This window comes from Eutrema salsugineum, unplaced genomic scaffold, assembly GCF_000478725.1.
Source record: "Eutrema salsugineum unplaced genomic scaffold, Eutsalg1_0 scaffold_4, whole genome shotgun sequence".
Classification (NCBI taxonomy): Eukaryota; Viridiplantae; Streptophyta; class Magnoliopsida; order Brassicales; family Brassicaceae; genus Eutrema; species Eutrema salsugineum.
The window spans coordinates 4,397,399-4,419,808 of NW_006256686.1; the positions used below are offsets into that span (position 1 = coordinate 4,397,399).

At 38.3% G+C, this 22,410-nt stretch overlaps 1 pseudogene; it reads right to left on the reverse strand.

Annotated features, from left to right (window-relative positions):
* Positions 1-3,666: 3,666 nt before the first annotated feature.
* Positions 3,667-21,444, reverse strand: LOC18014039 (annotated as a pseudogene).
* Positions 21,445-22,410: the final 966 nt, after the last annotated feature.

Genomic DNA, 22,410 nt, shown 5'->3' on the forward strand with positions numbered 1-22,410 from the left:
CCAGAACTGAGAAAAGGGTTATAACTGTCTTAGAACAAGTCCATTGGTGAACCCTTTAATGGGCTTCATCAAATTTTTTTAAAAAAAAAATTGTTTGTTTAAGGTTCGGGAAGAAATTGGGTGTGTAATGTGGTTCTAATAGTGAATCCGAGAATGGGGTTTATCCCGAAATATATCCATTCTCTCCTTGGCAGTCTATCAATATCTTGGCTTGCGTTGTAGTAGGACTGAATCCGCTTCCAGAACGATCCAGCACGCTGTTCATTACCGACTATCGGGTCTTTGCTGGTGTTTAGCCACGCACTTATGATGACTAAGTCTTCCTTCGGCGACCAGATTTTCCTCTTCAGTGCAGTATCAGGAGGATCATCAGATCCTTGTGTACTAAACAAAGGAATGTCTGATGATCCAACTATATCTATGCAAGGCGAGTACGAGTCAGGGTTTAACTGACTGGTTAAAAGGTTGACAAACCTTTCAGAGTATGTAAAAGAGTTCTAAGAATCCATAAAAGGATTCAAAGAAATGAAAGGGAGTGAAAGAAAGAAAGAATGCAAGAGAGTAAAAGAAATAAGAGAGTGACAGATATTGAACAAGGTAAACAAAAAAAGAGAGTGAAAAGAGTGAACGAGGGTTTTTAATTGAGTTAAAGAGAGTGGAAAGAAATAAACGAGTGTTAAAGAGTTAAAGAGAGTAGAAAGAGTGTTAACGAGGTTAAGATAGTCTTTTAAAATTTAAAATATGGTTGAGTATCTTTTAAATTATGGTTGACAGTCTTTTCTGTGTCTTTATGAGTGAGTCTCTTTTAGTTTTAATGACATAGTAGTTGATAGTCTTTTAATCAGGGTTTTAAAGTTTTCGAAAAAATTGTAAAAAATTTCGAACAGGTTTAACTACCATTTATCACACAACCTAAACCTAACATGTCATATCAAGCATTCATAACCACTCTTAAAGCTAACAACACAAATGTAGCCATTTACCAACCACATTAAACACAACCAGACTAGTTACAAGAGAACTAACCTTTACTGGGTGAGCCGTATGCCTTCAAGTAAACCATGTTCCCTTGAAGTCCATTAAACGTTATCCTCACAAAAAAAGATTAAAAGACCCCATTAAAACAACTACATTACTACAGCCGAATGCAACTAAACATAACCCTAAACAACTACATTACATGAGCCATTCCTAAACCCTAAAGATATACGCAATAGCTGCAATAACACTAATGTAAATCAGCATCGACAAACGGTCACCTGGAGTACCAAGCTGCTCCTTCAAACCCCGGACTTCTCCATGAAGCCTTGCTAGCTCTTCACGGAGTTCTCCTATGGCTTGATCGTCACCATTGATTCTACTCCGATCAACACTGAGGATCAGGGCCATCTGGTTTTCTATCCTGGTCGCGAGGATCTCGCACTGTTCTGTAACTGCGTTGTCCCACCATTGGTGCATGTGATCAAAAGTGTCCTACATTGATGACAAACTGTTAGCAAAAAATGCATGAACTCGTTGAACTTCAAACCCGAATAAATAAAGACCTGAAGAAGACAGAAAAATTATCTCGTTGATCCATTCCGGGTAAGCATAATACTTGCGACCGGCTGCGTTTGCTTTGAACTTGGTTACCCGGCCACAAAACACTTCTCGGGTATGCCATAAGTGGCATCCGCGTAAGCCCAGTAGGGGACCTCCTCCTCATAAGAACCGCTGCTGTAGCTTGGCATTATCTGTCCAAAAAAAAACGATCAGTACGCTACAACATAAACATACACATCAGAAGTAAACATCAATCATGTAAACAAAGATATTACCAAGTTGTCTACACTACAGATCATGTAAACATCAAGAACATTTCAGTTCATCGTTGACAATGGCAAACATAAGATGATCATATCATATCATATATATCTAACATGATACATAATAAAACATCTAAGCATATGTACCCGATGAAACGTAATCATCTTCGACAATGGCATATGAACTCACATATGCAACACATAAATCAACACAGATTAAGATCAGTACGTAATTATGTTTACAATGATTTACAACACAGATAACAACCTAAACATACACTTCACAATTATGTTTATCTACTAACACTACCGATCATTAAACCCCAAAGATATTATCTACTAACACTACAGTTCAGTTCATCATCGATAATGGCAAAGGAAATATGATCATATCATATCATATATATCTAACATGAAACATATTAAACATCCAAGCACATGAACCCGATGAAACATAATCATCTTCAAATATATTCAACACATAAATCAACAAATTGCAAAAACCCTCATTTCATCGATACAAAATTCAACACGTAAATCATATACCGTGAAATCGTATTCAAAATAGGGCTACTGCAGTTCAGAATCAATGTATTACACCCAATTAGACCCCAATTGCAACAACAAATGAAAGCCCAAATTTCCCCCAAATCACATAAACCCTAATTTCACCGATGTAAAATTTATTTCGAATCTTCCGAATACAAGACGCATAATCTATTTTCGGGTTTCAAATAGGTCCCAGGACTCGTAATCCACCCTATTCCCCCCAAAAAACACCCGATTAAGCACAAAAATGTTTTTCTCCAAAACATCGCAAACCCTAATTTCTTGAAATCGAAACGAAAACAGCTGAAAGATGATAACAGAAGCTTACCTTGACAATATGAACGGTTGCCCGATCCTCGGATGAGCACTTCACCGGGAAATTTTGCCGGTTTCGACGGATCGAACAGGTTCGACGAGAATCGCCTGGAGAAGGGGAAGAGAGAAAAGAAAATAGTCGGGAAGAAGAATGATTTTTGGCCCTTGATTTTTTTTTGCTTCCCAAAAATTACCCCAATTACTCGTCCACTCACGTTATGCCACGTCGATAAGAGGCGGGTTCATCAGGGTCGTCCGGATGAACAGATCCGTCGATTTTGGGCTTTAATTCTTTTTTTAAAACCCATTAAATCCTATGAACTCGAGCCTCATACCTTCGACGACCCCGCGATGGACATGCTCTTATGGGTTTATACATAATGGAGCTCCAGACCCTATGCGTTTACTAATAAGATATGTATGGGCCCATTTTTAATCGCAGTCCTACAGCTGTAATTTACTGTTTTTTTCTTACTCCTTTTATATTAGAAATTTTTTTTTTATAAACTATTTATTCAAAGGCTTTCTAAACCCAAGACTAATCACTAACTGCTCAACAACTGGGATACACGTCAGCAATTTTCTGATTTAATCGTGGAAGGGGGGTCAAGCGGATTCGAACCCAGGACGGTAGGACACATACCCATACCACTGGAATTCTCAAACCACTGGGATACGAGCGCTTGGATTATAATCTTTTTTTTCAGTCAACTTACTTGATTCACACTATTTTTCTCTGAATTGGTAAAAAAGATTATATATTCGTGAAATTAGTTTAGAATGAAACGTAAGATGATAAAAAACACATTCATTAATCATTTTTGAACCTTGAAGAATTATGAAAAACAAAAAGTAACAGTATACATCATCTTTGAACCTTAAAGAAAGGAAATGGAGGAAAGAGTAAAACCAAACCCAATCTTCATTGTACAAAAATATGTATATAACATAAATGGTAAAAGTAAACTAATCCACCAATCAGAACTGAGGTTATTAGCTAACAAGGTAGATCACGAGGAGGCTTGACCAGTCGAGATGATTTCGTCGGTCCATTTTTCACTATGAACACTGCATTCATTCCCCATGTTGCATCTCTCTATATGACAATGCAATAAACAAACCCCTATATACAACCATATAATAACAAAAACTGATCTGTAATGTAGACCATGAAAAACAAAAATTAAGTACTGCCTTTCCAATAAATTACATGCAACGTTTTTATATCTAATTCCACGTTGAGAAAAGTAATTAACCAAATGTACAATATGTACTGACCTGGATTATTAGCTATGAATCTGATGGCGGCGGTCTAGATGTTACGGGGAACTCCGACGGTGGTCTCCTCCGGTGGATCAACTAGGTAATACCTCAAGGGATCCTTCCGGCGATCAAAATTTCTCGAAACCCGAACCCAGGACATAGAAGCTATAACCATGGAGATGGATCGGATGATTATCCAAGGCCAACACGTTCGTCCTCTGCAAAACCAGCTCGACGCTCGAATTAAAATCGAGAACCACCACTTTCGTTCCGAACCTCGTCAGAAACGGGAGATTGTCTCCGGGGTAATTTAATTTCATCGGCGGATTTCTCGGGAAATCCTCCTCGAAAACGCCTCCGATGAGGCGATAATAGGCTCAGAGAATGTCGACCGATGGGTTTACGAAGCTGATGTTATTAACGCTCGACGAGAATCCCTTCCCGAAAGGGCCGTTACAGGGTTTATCGTCGGAACAATTCAGCAAATTCACAGAGATCGCGTAAAGAAGATTAGTGTCGATTTTAACCGGAACGTTACCAGGTCGAAGACTTTTTAACTGGTTAGTGAACCGAGTGGTTGCCTCTGGTTGATTGTAACTTTGTAAGGAGGCAAATTGGGTAAAACCGGGTGGTTTTGGTTTAATTCATCGGTTAAGGAAACACCTATGTATTGTAAGATGGCTGTAGTGGTGGTTTTGTCAAATCCGGCACCAAAGGCGGAGGAGTAAGCTCGAGCCGCCAAAAAATAACGACCAGACCGCTAATTCGCGTCAAGGAGGGCGTCAATGGATTGGCTTGGAGTGATCATCAGGTTACTAGTGTTGAAATGTTTTAAGTAGAGACCGCCTTTGGCCACAACGATTAAGGTGTCGTTTGCGATTGCAAAGAAGAGTTCTTCGTCCATCACCTTGTTGATAATTCGGAGAAGGTATTGGCGACCTGGCACCACCTTTATTGTGAATGTATCTGTTTCGAAATTACAAAATCAATAATCTGAATCTGTTAGTGTCAAAAATTATTGGGGTTCTTTCATATATGACCCATAAATTGAAGTCAAATGCAAATCTAACCTCTTTTTTCTTCCTCTTTAATATTAGCCAATTTCTCCTTACTATCTCCCTAAAGCCACATATAATAACGTAAATGCCATTATGTTTATAATTATCGATTTTTTAAGGAAATTTTTAAAAGACATACCATCCTAAGATATATCAAGTATTCACGAAAATGCCATCATCTTCAATTTCGTCAACTACCATTACCAACCAAAATTGAAGCTCTTAATGCTTGCCCATCCACATTTGAAGCTCTAAATGCTTATTTGGTCGCTCAAAACTTCATTCTATCTTCAAATTTCTCTCCAGTTTCATCTAAAAATCTCTTTCTTGGTCGACATTGATATGTTTGAATTCGCAAATCATCTATTTTGTGAGATTCTTGGATAACCGAGTTCTGGGCTGATTTGCTTTCGGTGCATTTCAAAAATTCTGAACTTCTGTCAAAGTTAATCGAGTTCAAATTGGAAGGAGGTAAACATCTAATTCTTTTCTTTAACATTGGACTATGTTTCGCGAAAGTAGACTTTTTTTACAGAGGTAAGAAGTCTTTTATTGTTGTAAGAGGTATATTACCTCTTAATGTATAACACATAAGCATACCAAATTCATACGGGTGAAGGAATCTTAAAGTAGACTTCTTTTGAAGTCTGCTGTAAAAGTCAAACGTTTGGTCAGTTGCAGAAATAACATTTTTCTTATGCAGACTTTATATAGAAGTTTGCTACGAAAGTCAAACATTTGGTCAATTGCAAAAGTAACCCTGTTTTTTTTGGCAGAATTCTACGTGAAATATACCTGGTGGAGTTTTGCTGGAAGTCTGCATTTTTTTTCATTTTTAAAAAACATTTTTTTTTTAACTTTTGTGTGATGATTTTTTTTTAATTTTAATTCTTATTTTTTAGGTATATTTCCTTCACCTGTATGAATTTGGTATGCTTATGTATTATACAATAATAGTTATGATTTTAATAGATTTGAAAGGTAATTAGCACATATTAGCAGACTGCTTATTGCTGATGAAGTCTGCTTGGCGAAGGAGAATAACACAGCAGACTGCACTAGAAGTCTGCCTAATTATTTTAACAAAAAATTCATTTTCGAATTAATGGCTTATGTTAAAATAAATTTCTTGTTTGGACATGTTGATTTGCCTTTTTTGTTACACATACGTGAGTTTCACGTTGATATGTGTTATAATTACAAAATGATGAATTTTGTTGAATGTTTAGACTTTTAGCCGATTATAGCAGACTTCTTTTGCTCTATGTTACTTGGAAAACATGGTTTCTTATGTGGTTTACCTTTTTTTGCAGATGCCGGCTCAGTTGCCTGTTGTATTTGGAGAATGGGTTATGGGTGCTCAGTCGTGGCATTTTGTGGTGGATAATCGCAAAGGAGGGAGGTTGTTCTTCTTGAATGATGGTTGTACACATGGAGAACTCGTAGCTATGGCTCTAGATGATTACATGCTGGATGGAAAAACGGAAAGTGTGTATATCACTTATGCATTGCCAGATTCAATGTTAGCAAACATGGCTCCAGATACCCCTCCTATGCATATTACAAATGATAGACAAGTACAGAGCTTGATTGGGTTGAGTAATACGCATGTTATACGTCTTTGTGTATCTAGTCGCAAGGACCATGATGGACATACTGGTGGTCTTGACGCTGCTGATGGGTGTTCTGTTGAAGGTGGGAATCAAACTACAGAGGAAGGTGAAGATGAAAATGTTGATGAGTATGATGATGATGAGATAAACGAGGACATCAAAAACGATCCAGTAAAGGAGGAAGACGGTACTGACTCTGAGGATCAGGACTCTGAGGATCAGGACTACAGCCAATATGGGAAAGTAAAGGATGAGGATTCAAATTCTGATTCAGAGGGTGAGTGGATTGAAGAACCGGTTAAGGCTCCTCAATATAAAAGAAATTGGGTTGACAAAATAAAAGTAAACGGAAGTTTTGCTACAAAAGACGAGCTGATTTCAGAGATAAGGTTGACGACTGTTATGTTGAACTTTGCATTCAGAGCTGATAAGTCATCGAAACGTCTGTTTGTTGGTAAATGTGCTGTTAAAGGATGCATATGGAGAGTTAGAGCAGCTGTAAAGAACGAAGCAAAGACGTTTTGGGTCACAAAATATGTCAAAACTCATACCTGATCTGTTTCAGATCGGTTGGCTCACCGAAAGCATACGACTCCAAGATACATTGGGAAGTTATTTATAGAGCATGTGGGAATAATTGATGGGATTACTACGCAACACATCAAAGATTCAATGCAGGTGATGTTTGGACTGAAAATAGACTACACAACTTCGTATAGAGCTTTGATGTATGCACAAGAATGTGTGAGGGAAACCCCTGAGGATGGATATAGCTGACTGCCTTCTTATTTGCATCTGATCGTTGAAGCAAATCCGGGTACTATAACTACCCTTGAACGCGACAGTCAGAATAGGTTCAAATACCTATTCCTAGCCTTCAGAGCCTTCATAGCTGGTTTTCAATATCTCGGACGGGTCATTGTTGTCGATGGGTGTCATCTGACTGGAAAGTATGAAGGGACTCTGCTAGTGGCGACAGCACAAGATGGTAACTTCCAGATATTTCCACTAGCTTTCGGAATAGTGGACTCTGAGAATGATTACGCATGAGAATGGTTTTTTACAAATTTGCGGGAGTGTTTTACAGACGAGTATCCGTTGGTGATAATTTCAGACCGACATCATTCCATTAAGAAGGCATGTGAGACTGTTTTACCGTGGGTAACACGCGGGATATGCTATTATCATCTGCAACACTAAGTTTAAGGGGAAGCATCTTATGTACTTGGTCAAACGTGTTGCGTATGCATATACGGTTCATGATTTTAACCGGTATATTGACGAGATAAGGCATATAAAACCTGAGCTTACAACGTACCTGGAGGAGGCAGGCATTTAGTTGTGGTTAAGAGTTCACTTTCCGAGTGATAGATACAATATAAAGACGAGCAACATCGCAGAGTCTATTAACTTCGCTCTCAAGCGGGCACGAGGATTTCCCATAGTATTCCTGTTGGAGTACTTACGGGAGAAGCTAACAAGTGGTTTTGTAAAAGGCGACGAGAAGATGCTTTGAGTCTTCAAACCATCCATACTCGGAGAGTTGAATATTTGTTGGCAATTCGTTCACATTATGCTGATAATTTAATGGTTGAAGGCATAGATTTTTGGCGATTCAATGTGAAAGGAGGATCACATAACTGTGTCGTTGATTTGGAACTTCGAAAGTGTGGGTGTGGCGTGTATGATATAGAGAAAAATACCTTGCTCTCATGTTATAGCCGTTTCAGATGCAATGCATATGCATCTGGCCACTCTTGTATGCCCGACATACTCTAAAGATTACTTGTATGCAGCGTACTCGCATAATATATATCCTCCAAGCATTGCAATGAAAACCGATGAAACAGCACAATGTCTACCTCCGGAAGTCCGACGTAAAAAAGGCAGGTAGAAGAAGTTAAGATGGCAAACTTGACTGGAAATTTCGAGGCATAAGCAAAAGAAACCCCGTAAGATCCACAAGCATTACAGTTACCTGATACTTTTAAGGTATCACCAAACAGGACATACCAGACCGGATTGTGTAAGTGTTATGTTACCTGATACTTTTAAGGTTTACATTGGTTGAAGTTAATTTTCTCTGTTTTTTGCAGACGTGGAAGTTAAGATAACAGAGGGCTATCTATAATAGCAGACTTACACTGCAGAGTACACATGAAAGTCTACTAACGTAGTCTGCCCAACAAGTCTGTAGACTAGGTAAGGTAAATCATATTGAAATATGTCTGTTTCATGTCTATGTACGATCATTCTTAATTCTTGTTATAAACTATGCGATATATGAAAATAGGATTAGGCTAACCTTAGAGTACGTGAATTATCACAAAAACAACACTAGTCTATTTACAGTGTTTAGGCTAACAAAAGATACAACCCCACCATTGTTTACAATATTACTAAACAAACCGAAATTAGTTAGGAAATTACAGTTAAATAAGAGAACAACAATTCTGGCAGGTTAACCAAAAACTTCCAACCATACCACACCCAACGAGAGTCCTTTCTCTTACAGTACAGAATATACATAGTTGGACATATCACTTACCTTCGTATACGTCCAACCATGGATAATCATAATTCTCTTCGCCGGTTACTCCTGTCTCGTCAAATATCTCAGCTGCCATCTTGTCTCGGATATTTTTAATGTTTGCATCACACAAGGTCTTAGGAAATGGCATCCCTAGAGCATGGCATTCGAGGTACTTCAGGCAGTAAACGCCACAGTCACCGCTTTGTCTGTTTTGTGGGATCAAATGGCCTTTGATTCGCTCTCACGTGAATGGATCATAAGTCAGATTGATCCGGTCTTCAGCAGGGGCACATTCACGGAGGATGTAGGGAACCAAGACGATAATCGGAGTCACAGCAGCCTCAAACTGAAGATCTGATGCATGAGTATTCGCATGGCTGTCCCAAATGACAATATGCTTCATTGGAAAAGAAATCCACATTGCCATCCAGTGATCACCAGTGATGTGTAACATCGAGTACAGGTCATCTACATCATACCCCCACGTCTTGTTACTAACGCAGTAAGTTGGCGCTGCACCAATGTAGTACTCGAACGCGCCAGCGAGAAGTAGCTTGCCTGAACCATCAGGGTTGGCGTGAGAGTTAACGAACTCCTGGTACTTGTGCCTCCACATCGTAGCAAAGTAAGACTCAAGGAAGGTTATCCTGTCCGACCTAAAACACTCAGGATGCTTTGTAAATCGCAGCCTGAGTAGGTTAATCCCAGCTTCCATGTGCAGCATATTCTATGAGAATAATTATTCAAGAAGAGAGAAATATGTTGTGGTCATATCATATATATACTCGCATAACTTACAATGTCTGCTAGCCATTTTTTAGGGACTCTTAGAATGTAGTACCAGTCCATGGATGACCATTTTATCCGCTTAGGATAGTTCCTGAAAACACCAACATTAACTTGTCTGATATCATAACTACATATACAATAGAAAGAAGTCTGCTATAATAACTCCAAAACAAAGACTTACGGATCTTTTTACAGACAATCAGTAAGCACACCGATCTTTTGCTTCACGTCTGTCATATCAAACGGATCATATCCACACCCTCGGACATTTTTGTTTGGGATGATTTCCTTCGCTGTGCTGTTGAGTTTGAAAGGGCTTTGTTGTGTACGAACCAACTTTCGTAGTCGTTCACTCTTCGCACGGGCAACCAGTTGTGCCGCCTTCCTGCCTTTCTCGCACTTCTCTTTCTGGACCGGATCAAAGTCGATGTCGCATTTTGCTGGGTCAACCATAACAATGCTTGGCTCTGGAGTACCTTGCTTACCATCGTTCACGCTCTCACTCGGGACATCAGTTTGTTTATTTTGCTTAGACATAAAATTACTCTGCAAATATGAAGATTTAAACACACATCAATGATACGAAACCAAACATCAAACAACATTAAAAAGTACAATTAAAAGCATTAAATATTTAGTGGTAACAACTCCACAGAAAAGAGATTATTAAAGTTTTAAAACAGATTGGTAAAGTTCGATGAAAAGTTTGAAAACAAATATGAAATTTTTTTTTTTCCGGGGTTTCCTTCCTCTTTTCTTTGGAGCGGGTTTTGAACTAACCCCGATATTAGGATCGGCGTCCGTTGGATCGTCGCCACCGGATTTTGCGCCATCGGTGTCTGCTTCACCATCGCCAGCCACATCCTCCTTAGTACCTCCGGTCCCAGCTTGGACGATCACTGCCTCTAATTTCTGCTCCACCATTCCCAGCTTTGTGTTGAGTAGTTTCACTACAAGAAAAACATCATTTTACAACGGCCGAAATGGTCGTTATTTCGTTGTAATAGGGCTATTACGACGGACTACCGACGATTTCAAAATCGTCGTAAAGTCATCGTCGTAATAGACAAATCGTCGTAAAATTGTCGTATAGTATATGACGGTTTCGTTTCGTCGTAACATCGAGAGAAAAAAAATCGTCGTAAATGCGTCGTACAGTTTACGACGAATTTACATCGAATTGCGTCGACTTGGTCTTCGCCTGGACCGTCGTTAAGTGGTCGTTAATCATTTCGTCGTAAAATCGTCGTAAAGCACAGACGTATAATCGTCGTATTTGTCGTCGTACATTTTAGTCGTATATTCGTCGTAATATTACGACGAATGTACGACGGTTTTAATAAAGCTATTACGACGTTTAATATAATTGAAAATTAAAAAAAAATTTAAATTAAAAAAAAATAATTTACAATTTAAAATTTATTAAAATTTGAAATTAAAATTAATTGTAATTTACATAAAAACCCTACAGATCTAAATCTAAATCTAAATCGTCGATCTCGTCGATCCCGTCACCGGCCTCCTCCCCATCGTCCTGGACGTGTTCCTTGCCAGGTCTTCGGTTTGATGCTTCTGCCGGCGCCTGATCTCCGGCTCTAGGAGGCTCAACCCCGAGAGATCGGAACATCTCCTCGTCCGTCTGCACCGGCGGTTGCGTCCTAGTGGATGACCCGGCGGCAGACGATCCGATAACCCCATCAGCCCGCAGCTTGTCCAACTGCGCCATGAGTACCGGGTTCTCGGCTCCCATGATCTCGAAGAGACCGTAGAGCTGGTCGATCCTCGTCTTGTACCGGGTCCGCATCTAGTCGATCTCCTGGCGGATGACCGGATCCGGGACCCGGACGTGACCAGTCGCCGTAGCTCTCGGGATATCACGGATGGACCCCATCCCTAATACCCGCCCCTTTTTCTTTGGGGCAACCTACAAATATTTTAAAAACATTATGGTTAGAAATTTAATTTAAAACTAAAGTTACATTAATTAAATATAGTAATTAAATTTACCTCTTCGAAGATCTGGTCCATCTCCGCCACCGTCAGCGCCAGGGTCGATTGGACCGAGCTACCTCTGGGAGACGTTTGATGCGCCTGCTGAGTCAGCTGCGTCTGTCGCTCCTCGATCGCCGCACAGGCGGCGTTGTAGATCTTTTCCGCCCGAGGATCCGTGAATTCGCCGTTACGCTTCTTATGCGTCTCGGCGAAAACCTTCGTCATCGGAGGAAGTTCTCCTCCGTTATCTTCGACCTACAAAATCAAAATGAAAAAATTAATTAGTATCGAGAAATAAGAATTAATTATTTGAAAACAAAAAAATTAGTAATTTAAATTTACTTACCATCATAAGCCGTCTTTCGGCAAAAGGAATCTGGCCGGAAGTGTGTGGGACGTTCTTCCGATTTCCCGCATCGTCAGTAGCGTTCCTGAAAAATATTTTCATTAGAATCTATTATAAGAAAAAAAATAATGTTAATATTATTGAAATTAACTACTTACCTAGATCAGGAACACTTGGCGGCCGTAGTCTGGTTGTGCGGATTCAACTAGTATTGGACAAGGCCCCGCCAGACGGTATTGGCCATAGGCGCCGGCTTGGCCTTGTCGCCGTCAACCTCCCACTTCCGTTTCCAGTCGGAAACGGTGTTGTTGAGGCGGAATTTGACGTTCTCCTTGAAGGCCGTCTCCACACGTCCGTGTGCGGATGTTTCCCAATGCCAGGTTTGCTAGGAAAAAAAAAGAAGTTAGTAATTATTGTAAAAAGTTAAAATTTAAATTACAATTAAACGAAATGGTAAATTACTTACCGCAAAACACTTGAACCAAGTGTCAAGTGTGGCCTGATCCAGCTTCTTCCAGCTGGTATGGGGTTGTACGAAAAACCCCTTGATGATATCCGCAACGTTACGACCGACTGCATTGTCGGTCGTAAACCTAGTCAAATGGAAAGAGAAAAAGTAAATTAATATCAAATATATAAGAATAAATATTAATTAATTTAAAAATATTGTAGGAAAAAAATTACGTACCAAAAGGTGCCCGGGGTTCGATCCGGTCGAGTTTGTTCATGGTCTCACGACCGGATTGCGCCAGAAGATCCTGTACCGTAAACTGGGCATACAGTACAGGCGGGATCGAATCAGCCTCAGGATCGGCCTGTGCGGGAGCCGCTGGTTCAGCTGGTGGTGGTGGAGGCGGTGCCGGCTGCGGAACAACGACCGGTTGGGAAATCGTCCGTTGTGTTCCCGAGGACTCCGGGATGGCTGATCCGGACGCCGAGGTAGACGGGGCCGTACCGTCAGAATCGACGAGCTGTCGGTAGTGAAATCTCTTAGCCCGAGGAGCCATATCAACAGAACCTACAAAATTTTTAAAAATTAGTTACTAATTTTTCAAATATTTATTTAAATTTACCAAAATCCGGGCCTAACTAAATTCCGAAACCTAAATCTAAATTCCGAACCTAAATCTAAATTCCGAACCTAAATCTAAAATAATATGTAATGAAATTAATTTAACAAAAATACTTACAAATTAATTGGTTGGAGAGTAGGGAGAGAAGGGAGAGGTAGATTTCTAGAGAGATAGACAGATTTCTAGAGAGAGAGAGGGAAGAGAGGAATGAGCGACGAAAGAGGAAATCTCGCGTCCCTTATATAGATTTTGTGATCGTCGTAAAATCGTCGTAATATTACGACGGTTTTACGACGATTCGGTTGTATAACAGTCGGTCCACTGCATGACATGACACGTGTCGTGATGGGAGCATTTGACCGTTACGACGGTTTTACGACGACTAAACCCAAAACCGTCGTAAAATCGTCGTAACGTCTAAACATTCATAACCTCGTACCTCGGATCAAGAGCCTATCCGGTGCAAACATTACGACGGTTTTACGACGGTTTTGGGTTTAATCGTCGTAAAACCGTCGTAACTTTACGATTATATTACGACGGTTTTACGATGTTTTTTAAAAAAGTGAGTAAACCCTAAATCTTATAAATGGGATATTGCATAAAGAACAATGCAAAGGTTATTGTATCCTAACATATAACAAAAAGTTTACAACTTTGCATGTATGATGGATTTATGACATGAGATAGTAAAAATTGAAATTCCGTAATCTAATATATAACCTTTCACTTAACATTTACGAAAACAAGCATGAACTTGTAAATATGTATGTTTTTTTTCAAATTTTTGATTTTGATCAGATTGATAGCATTTCATATAAAATAAGATAACCAATCAAAAACATTTGTGAAATACCTTACAACCAATAAGATATAAAAGATTTAAATTCTTGGATTTTAACATTACGACGATTTTACGACGAAACAGTGTACTCGTCGTAAAATCGTCCTTACTTTACGACGATATTACGATGATTCGTCGTAAAGACGTCGTAATGTTGAAACCCTATTCATTCAGGGCTTAAAACCTAGACTTAGGGTTTAGGGTTTAGAAAAACCGTCGTAAAACCGTCGTAAAATCGAATTTTAGGGTTTTTAAAAAATTCAAACAAACAAAGTTACAAATTACATAATAACAAACATTCGCTAAATACAACGCATGAAACTCAATCAGATTCATATTCCTCTATTACTTCATCACCATCACCGTCGTCTTCTTCCGCCAAATCGTCATCATCGGTTTCAGCAAACTCATCATCACCTTCTTCTTCTGTATCATCGGGAAGATCTTCAACTTGCCTGTTCCGAGGGTCTATTAAGAAAATCTCCTCATCAACATCTGGTTCGGACAGATCTACGCAAGTGTCCTGTTGAAGTGGAACATTCTCAACCCCTACAATCTTGCCCCTCGGAGCCACTTTAACTACTGCTAACCATGAAATTCCTGTTGATCGAACTCGAGGGTATGGCAGAAACGTTACCTGTTCTGCTTGAGAAGCTAATATAAATGGCTCAAACCTGTTGTACCGTCGTGATTTGTTCACGTCAACAACTCCAAACTTGTTTAGACGTACCCCTCGTCCAACAGTTGGATCAAACCAATCACATTTGAAGAGAACAGTTTTCAGCCTTAACAATCCAGGATACTATTATTACTTCTTTTTTTCAAAGTAATATAACTCTTAATTCGGGTTTCCGGCAATGGACAACCCAATATATAAGGATTTACAACACTATACTAAAATTTAAGAGACCTACAATGGGTCTCCAAGATGAAGATACTCTTATGTTTGAATGATGATGTGTTGTGATTGAATGAAGGAATGAAGATCTATTTATAGGAAAATTTCAGGCTTTACAACGCTTTTACGACGACTTTTTACGATGGTTTTACATTCAACAATAATATTACGACGAGTTTACGATGATTTTGCGATAAAATTTTTCATCTACAATTGTTAGGTAAACATGTTTTAAATGTTTTTCACCTAACTCCTTTTTCGACGTAAAATCGTCGTAATATATACATCGAAATGTAGTCGTCGTATATTCGTCGTAATTTTGCGACGAATTTACGACGGTTTTACATTTACTAGCAAATCTCTCGTTATCGATGTATAATCGTCGTAATTCGTCGTAAATTGTACGTCGAGTTTACGATGATTTTTTTATACGACGGTTTTTAAATTAGACGTTAGATCATCGTAAAATCGTTGTCAATTTGTGACGATTTAAAAACCGTCGTAATGGACCGTTGGAAAACGATTGTTTTCTTGTAGTGTTTGATCTGAGATTCACAACCACTCAACCCATCCATCATCTTGTTGAAGCAGTCGTCCATGTGGTCCTTCAAAATCGTTACCATTGACTTCTCTTCATCACCAGTGACTGGGCAGAACCGCTTCCGACTTCCTGGATCACCAACTGATTCCGATCACCTCTTCAGATCGACAGACACTTTGGACTTGACATACTTCGTCACACCTGTTGGAGGCCAATGACTCCTATCCTATTTCCATTATTTAGGGCCAAAATGACCAAACATCGCTTTGATGATGTTGTCAGTCCTCGCGTCTTCTTCATTATTGTCTTCAACTTCCCAGCGCGGAAACATGTCGAAGAAGTCCTTAACAACGTAGTTGTTTATACGTGTCTACATGAGAATAAAAGATGTGTTATATGACGTCTACTGTAGAAGTCTACCAACGAAGTCTGCACTAGACGTATACTAAAGAAGTCTGCACTAGAAGTATACTAAAGACGTCTGCACTAGAAGTCTACTAAAGAAGTCTACCAATATAGTCAAACAAGTATGAATTCAGACTACTTACCTGTCAGAGCATATTCTCTTTCATAAATTTCCTCCCCCTGGATCCCTTGTAAGCTATCAGCGGTACCTCGGGGTCGTTTGGAAGTGGTTCACCAAATTTAGCAGCAAAGTCGGGAAGAGCAAAGTAAACCCAAACTTGTAGTACTTGAAAAAAACCCTTCAATGGTGTACGACGACTTCCATATTTCTTTCTCCTTTACCGACCGCATCAGGTGTTTAAAGGCCACTCTTCTCCAAGGGTAGTTTTCAAACGCATCTAAATCCATCACAAGCCTTGCCAACCTAACCCAAGTAGCCGAAGATGGTTTTCGTGCTTCAATGTAACTAGCATAAAAGCTAAGGTATCCCAGCCTCAACCGATCCTTGGAAGACCACGACCTGCATTCCTTACAAACTTCTATCAAATCTTCAGTGCTCGGGCCCAAATCCTGATTGACTCCCAATCGCTCCCAGAAATCTTGCATCTCCTCAGTTACCTCAACCACCGGATCCTCGAGACTGTCCACGTACTCGCAATTCAAGCCAGTAATATGTTCGAACTCATTCAACGAAAAGCGGATCGGGATTAGACCTACGAGGCTCCAAATCTCAAATTTTTTCTTGCAAACTAGCTGCATGCCGAGAATGTAATGCACCAGTCTAGATGCCCAGCCGAAATCCAGCTGACTGAACTTCAAGAACACTCCCAGTCTAGAGTTCATTATCTCTTCCCACTCATCTTGTGTTAGTGCTTCCTCGAGTGCAGTCATCAGCTTTGTCTCACCGCTATAGTATCCTATGCTTTTCAGAGGATACGGCTCATCGCCTTTTGTGAAGAGACGCGGGGGGAATTCTGGGTTTTCCATTAGCTTTTCTGACGTCTGCAAAACGAAGTCAAATATTCAAAATAGCAGCCTTAAAAGAAGTCTACTTATGAAGTCTCACAAAGAAGTCTACACACGAAGTCAACCAGCTAAGTCTGCAATTGAAGTCTGTAGCCCTAATAGCGTAATTCAGACAGTTGCCAAAAAACTAGCCGCCGACAAAGTTCTCTAAAAAACCACAAACCGTTTTTAACTCCGTTTTACCAGATAATACTTCCAAAATAGTTCGCCTAACACTATACAAATCTGGTTAATAAATAAAAACAAGAACAAATATCTATAACATAAGAACTAGAAACTTGGAAAACGGGTGTTCGATTTTTGTCCGACTTTGGAACATATATCTACTCGTTGTTGTCCGATTTTTAGGAAAACCGGTGTAGAAACCCAAACGACTAGGAACTTGGAACCCTTAAAGATATTTATGAACAAATTATAAGAAATTAGTGCAGCCAAATATCTTTCCACAACCAACAGCGGAAATGAATAGTTACGGACGGCGGCGACACCAGATCTGGAATAGAAAGCGAAGGGGATTAGGGTTTGTGAAAAGCACAGACTTCGATCCAAAATAGAAGTCGGCATTAATTTTGACTTACCTTAAACGGTAAACGGATGTACAGTAAAAACCGGCGACACTGCGGAGATAAATTTTACAAAACTTGGTAGTTTTTTTTTACCGATGTTGTGTTAATAGTAATACAATGTCCGTAGAAACGCTTAAATATGTCCGTAGAAACCTATTTAACCGTCGTACCGGTTCAATAACCGTCGTACCGGTTCAATTCGATCCAGTAGCATCGATTAGATTTGGTTTATCGTACTTTTTTTTAAACGCAATTGGTTTAGCCTTAAATTTGTATAGCTGGTTTGCAATATAATTTTAAAACTATCGGGTTTAGTTTAATCTATGTATTAAGTCTGCATAAAAAATCTGCTTAGTAAGTCTGCATAAGAAGTCTGCATAATAAGTCTGCATAATAAGTCTGCTAGTCAACAAATATGTCAGAAACATAGTTTACATAATTTAACATTTGTTCATACATATTCTCTTTCGAGAACAACTATGATCGAGTTAAACAAACACCAAGAAAGACAATAACAACAATCAGGATTGCACCAGCCACCATCGCATGATTCAACTTCAAGCCTCCAAAACATGACTCCAAAAGTTGGTCCCCTAGTTGTGCTATATCTGCATTCAAGCTCATGATCCTGCGACGCATTGCCTCCATTGCTGGCTTATCAATACAATTCTGTACAGCTTTGCAATCACCAATTTTGAAGTAACGAATGGAGTCTGTGTGTTGCTCCACAACCAACCTAAGCTCTTGAAACTCCTCGGTCATAGCTTCATCCCACAACTTGAATATATGGTAGCCACCATCCTATACAAACACTCAGAACCCATCACAAACCATCACAAAGGGAAACAATCACAAACATAAATATTCAACACAACAAACTCTCACAAACCAATACAGCAAACGACTTATTACCTCATTATTACGGCATCCGTAGAACCTTCTACCTGGATTCAGGTCTGTGGAAGATGTCTGGAGCACTGGCACCAAACCGCAGTAACAACGGATAGGAAATCCAAAATTTCCACCAGATCGACGTCGAGCAGTCGAACTCATACATTCTCTCGAGCTGCTTGAAGGTTGAGTGTAGCTGTATTGACCCATTCCAGCTAAAACGATTTTTTATGTAAGAAATGCATGCTTTTGGAAAAATTATATATAGACTTCAAGCTAAAGGACAAAATGACATGAAAACAACAACTAAGAAAAAATAAAAAATAATAACTTTGCAGCTAAAAAACAAAACAACAAAAACAAACTTTCCAAACAAGTATTTTTTACTCGCTAAACAACAAAATAACAAAAAACGTACATCTTGTAATAAACAAATATTTTTACTTACTTGCTCACGGGATTGGGCTTAGATCTGTGAAAAAATAGTAAAGCAAAAAGACAATTTTAAAGGAAAAATTTTAAAGGACAAACAAGTAAACAATAAGATACAGACTAAACAGAGAATGTAATGGTGAAGAACTCACAGATCTGGAGAGATAAATAAGAACGATGAAGACGCCGGGTGAGATCTGCAGCAACAATATATCTAGTGAGATATATGAAACAACATATGCATCAGAAACGAAAAAGAAGAGATGTGGTAGGAGGGTGAGTAATAAGGCTTACCAGCTGAAAAATGCCGAGAGGAGGATGAAGACACCGCCGGATATCTGCATCTGAAACCATATAAGAGTTCAATAGATGGAAGGGGAATAGAATAAATGGGGAGCGCCGGGAAAAGCTTACTGCGAGAGAGAGTCGCGGCGAGAGAGACCAGAGTGCAGCGCCGTTTTACACTGATCTAGGGTTTTTATTTATGGTAACAACTGGTAAGTTTCTTTATATACTATGTTAAAAAAATTCCAGTTAGGTTAATTATTTCCAGTTTCTATCAATATTTAATTTGATTTCTGTTCCGGTTTGACAAGACTTTGATCCGTAGTCTGCAAACCCAAAATTAAACTCCATTTTGAATAAGTTTATATTTGTTGTTCTAAATTGATTCGGTTATATTATATCTTTATTTATAAACCTCATAATTGCTTATATATGATTTTTGAAAACAAATTTCGGCTCACAATTTTTTTATATAATTTTAAAATTTAAATATACAGTTTACATTTATAGTAGACTTCTTAACAGTCTGCTCATCAGACTTATAAATTATAAAGAAATCTGCAACCCTAATTTAGAATTATTCACTTTGGATGTTTATCTTAGCTGGTTTAAAATGGTTCATTTTTATTAAATACGAATTTATATAGATCATACTTGTTGACATTTGATTTATAGAAACATATTTCAGTCTAAATATTTTTATATAATTTTAAAATTTAAATATAAAATTTAATAATATAGCAGACTTCTTTACAGCCTGCTCAGCAGACTTCTAAAGAAGTCTGTAGCCCTAGTTTATAATTATTTACTTTTAATGTTTATCTTAGATGGTTTAAAATGATTCATTTTTAATAAATTCTAATTTATATCGATCATACTTGTTGACATTTGATTTATAGATACAAATTTCAGTTTAAATTATTTTTATATAATTTTAAAATTTAAATATAAGATTTAATAATATAGCAGACTTCTTTATAAGTCTGCAGAAAAGATTTTATTAATATTTGCAGATTTCGCAGGGTTAAAATCGTAACTGAGTCATTCGTTTTTTTGTTTACTCATGTAGAAGATAATAGTAATTTCTTTATCTATCTGACATATTTTTGCAATATGTTGAATTTGGAGTATACTTTTGTATTTGAATTCAAATCGTGGCCTATTTGTAGCAATTCTCCCAAAATTATCAAGGATTTTGAGCTTGTGTGTGGAAACTTGCCCGGTTTAGAGCAGGGGTTAAGATAACCGGGTTGTCCGTTTATTGTATATGCATCAGAGATGGCTGGTTCACCTCCGGTTTTCTTAGCGTTTTCTGGTATATCCATAATGTTTTTCTTTTTCCACCATTCACCTGCCATTTGTCGCTTAAAGTTACACCCATGAACAATTTAACAACATTGAAATGCTGATTGGTCACAAAATGCAAAATGATGGAAACTTAGCAAAATAATTTGCAGAACTGAGTGGAGTATGCCGTATGGGAACAATGTATTAACAAGGAAAGAGTGTAAATTAGTGTACCTAAAATGATAGGGATTTCGTGGTGAGGCTTGGGAAAAGGATAATACGAGCCGTGTTTGGGGTAGACAATAAACGTTCCATGGAAGGAGGCACATGCCCATTAGGTATGTGCATGCCACCAAATCATGCCCTCTTCAGTCGTAAGATTAATTGTATATGCATAGCTCTCTCCTGGTCGGATTGGACATTGAATCACGTATTCAGGTCCGTCAGACCACGGATTCCCGATTTGTCTCACTCCATGCCTTAAAATTGTTAAACATGTCTGATCTCCATACCTTGTAAACATTGATTAGCCAATGCGAAATTAAAATGTGTTCAAAATTTCATGTTTACCAGTGCAGAGTAATATTGTAATTTGCGTTATTGATGACATTGACAATGAGCTTATCTCCACGATAGGCTTTTAACGTCGGTCCCGGGAAATTCTTCGTTCACCGTCAATATATTTTTGGTGTTACAAAGTCGTGTGTACGCTTTTGACTTTATCACTACATGTAGATAAGTTCGATATGTAATATGATTGTTTTATTAATCTCTTTTAATTTTGTAAAAAAACTAACATTTGTTTTACAATACCGTGAAAGTATGATGATGAATCTTGGCTTCTGCGATTTGGATTATAAGAAAAACAAAGACGGAGAAGACTATTGGCAGTGTGTTAACATTTGTGTTTGGAATGTTGAGCTTGAGTCCCATGGTTATTCTTCTGAACAGATATAATCTCAGACAAGATGTAATAAATCTGGTGTTTTGGTTATCTGTTATAGTGTTATTTTTATTTCTTTTTGTTCTGTTTTGATATGTTTACTCTTATATCATGTACTGTTTTTTTTTTTTTTTTAGCATTTTTGGTAGACATGTTCAAATGTTTTATAATCTGTTCAAAATAGTTATTAATATTTCTATAAACTAGTGTATAAAATACTTGTACTGTATTCCTAAAATGAAAGGATATACTAATTAAGAATGAAATCTGTCAGGTATTTACAAATTGACTAAGAAATCGTATCCCATAATAGCCTAATATACATTGAATATAAAACATGGAACACATAAATGAAATAATATATTTGAAAATAAATCGAATAAATTAAACCAAGGTCCAATAATTCTAGATGACTGACCCCCACTATATATGAACATGAACTTGTCTACGAGTCTAGCCGGTTAAAATTTTAACTCGGATTATATGGCTCATCCTTTCATTCCTACCTCTCTCGGGTTACTATCTAATCTATCCACCTTTTGAATTTGAGGAGCAACTATTCGAGGCTCAATGGCTGAATGGCTCCAAAGTCTTCATCTTCAAAGGAAATTCCTTATCTGGGTCTATATACCCTATGAAATTAACAAGCTTATGCAAATCTTAGATTCTTCGCGTAATACTCTAGCTAAATGAATCGATGCCATTTAGCGAAAGAAAAAAATGAGTTGATGCCATAGTCGATATTACAGTTTAAAAGGCTTCAAAGTTGGATTCACAGTGTGGTTAGCCATGTTCAATTAACTAAACTTAATGACTTTATTCCTAATCACATAGGAAGGTTGCAATTAACTCTTGATTAGTCTCATACTTCGATTTTGAGCTTCGTTAGATTGGTTAGTGGCTTAGTGGCTCATTGTGATTAAATGGAACACAATCTGGAAACAACCACCAGCAGT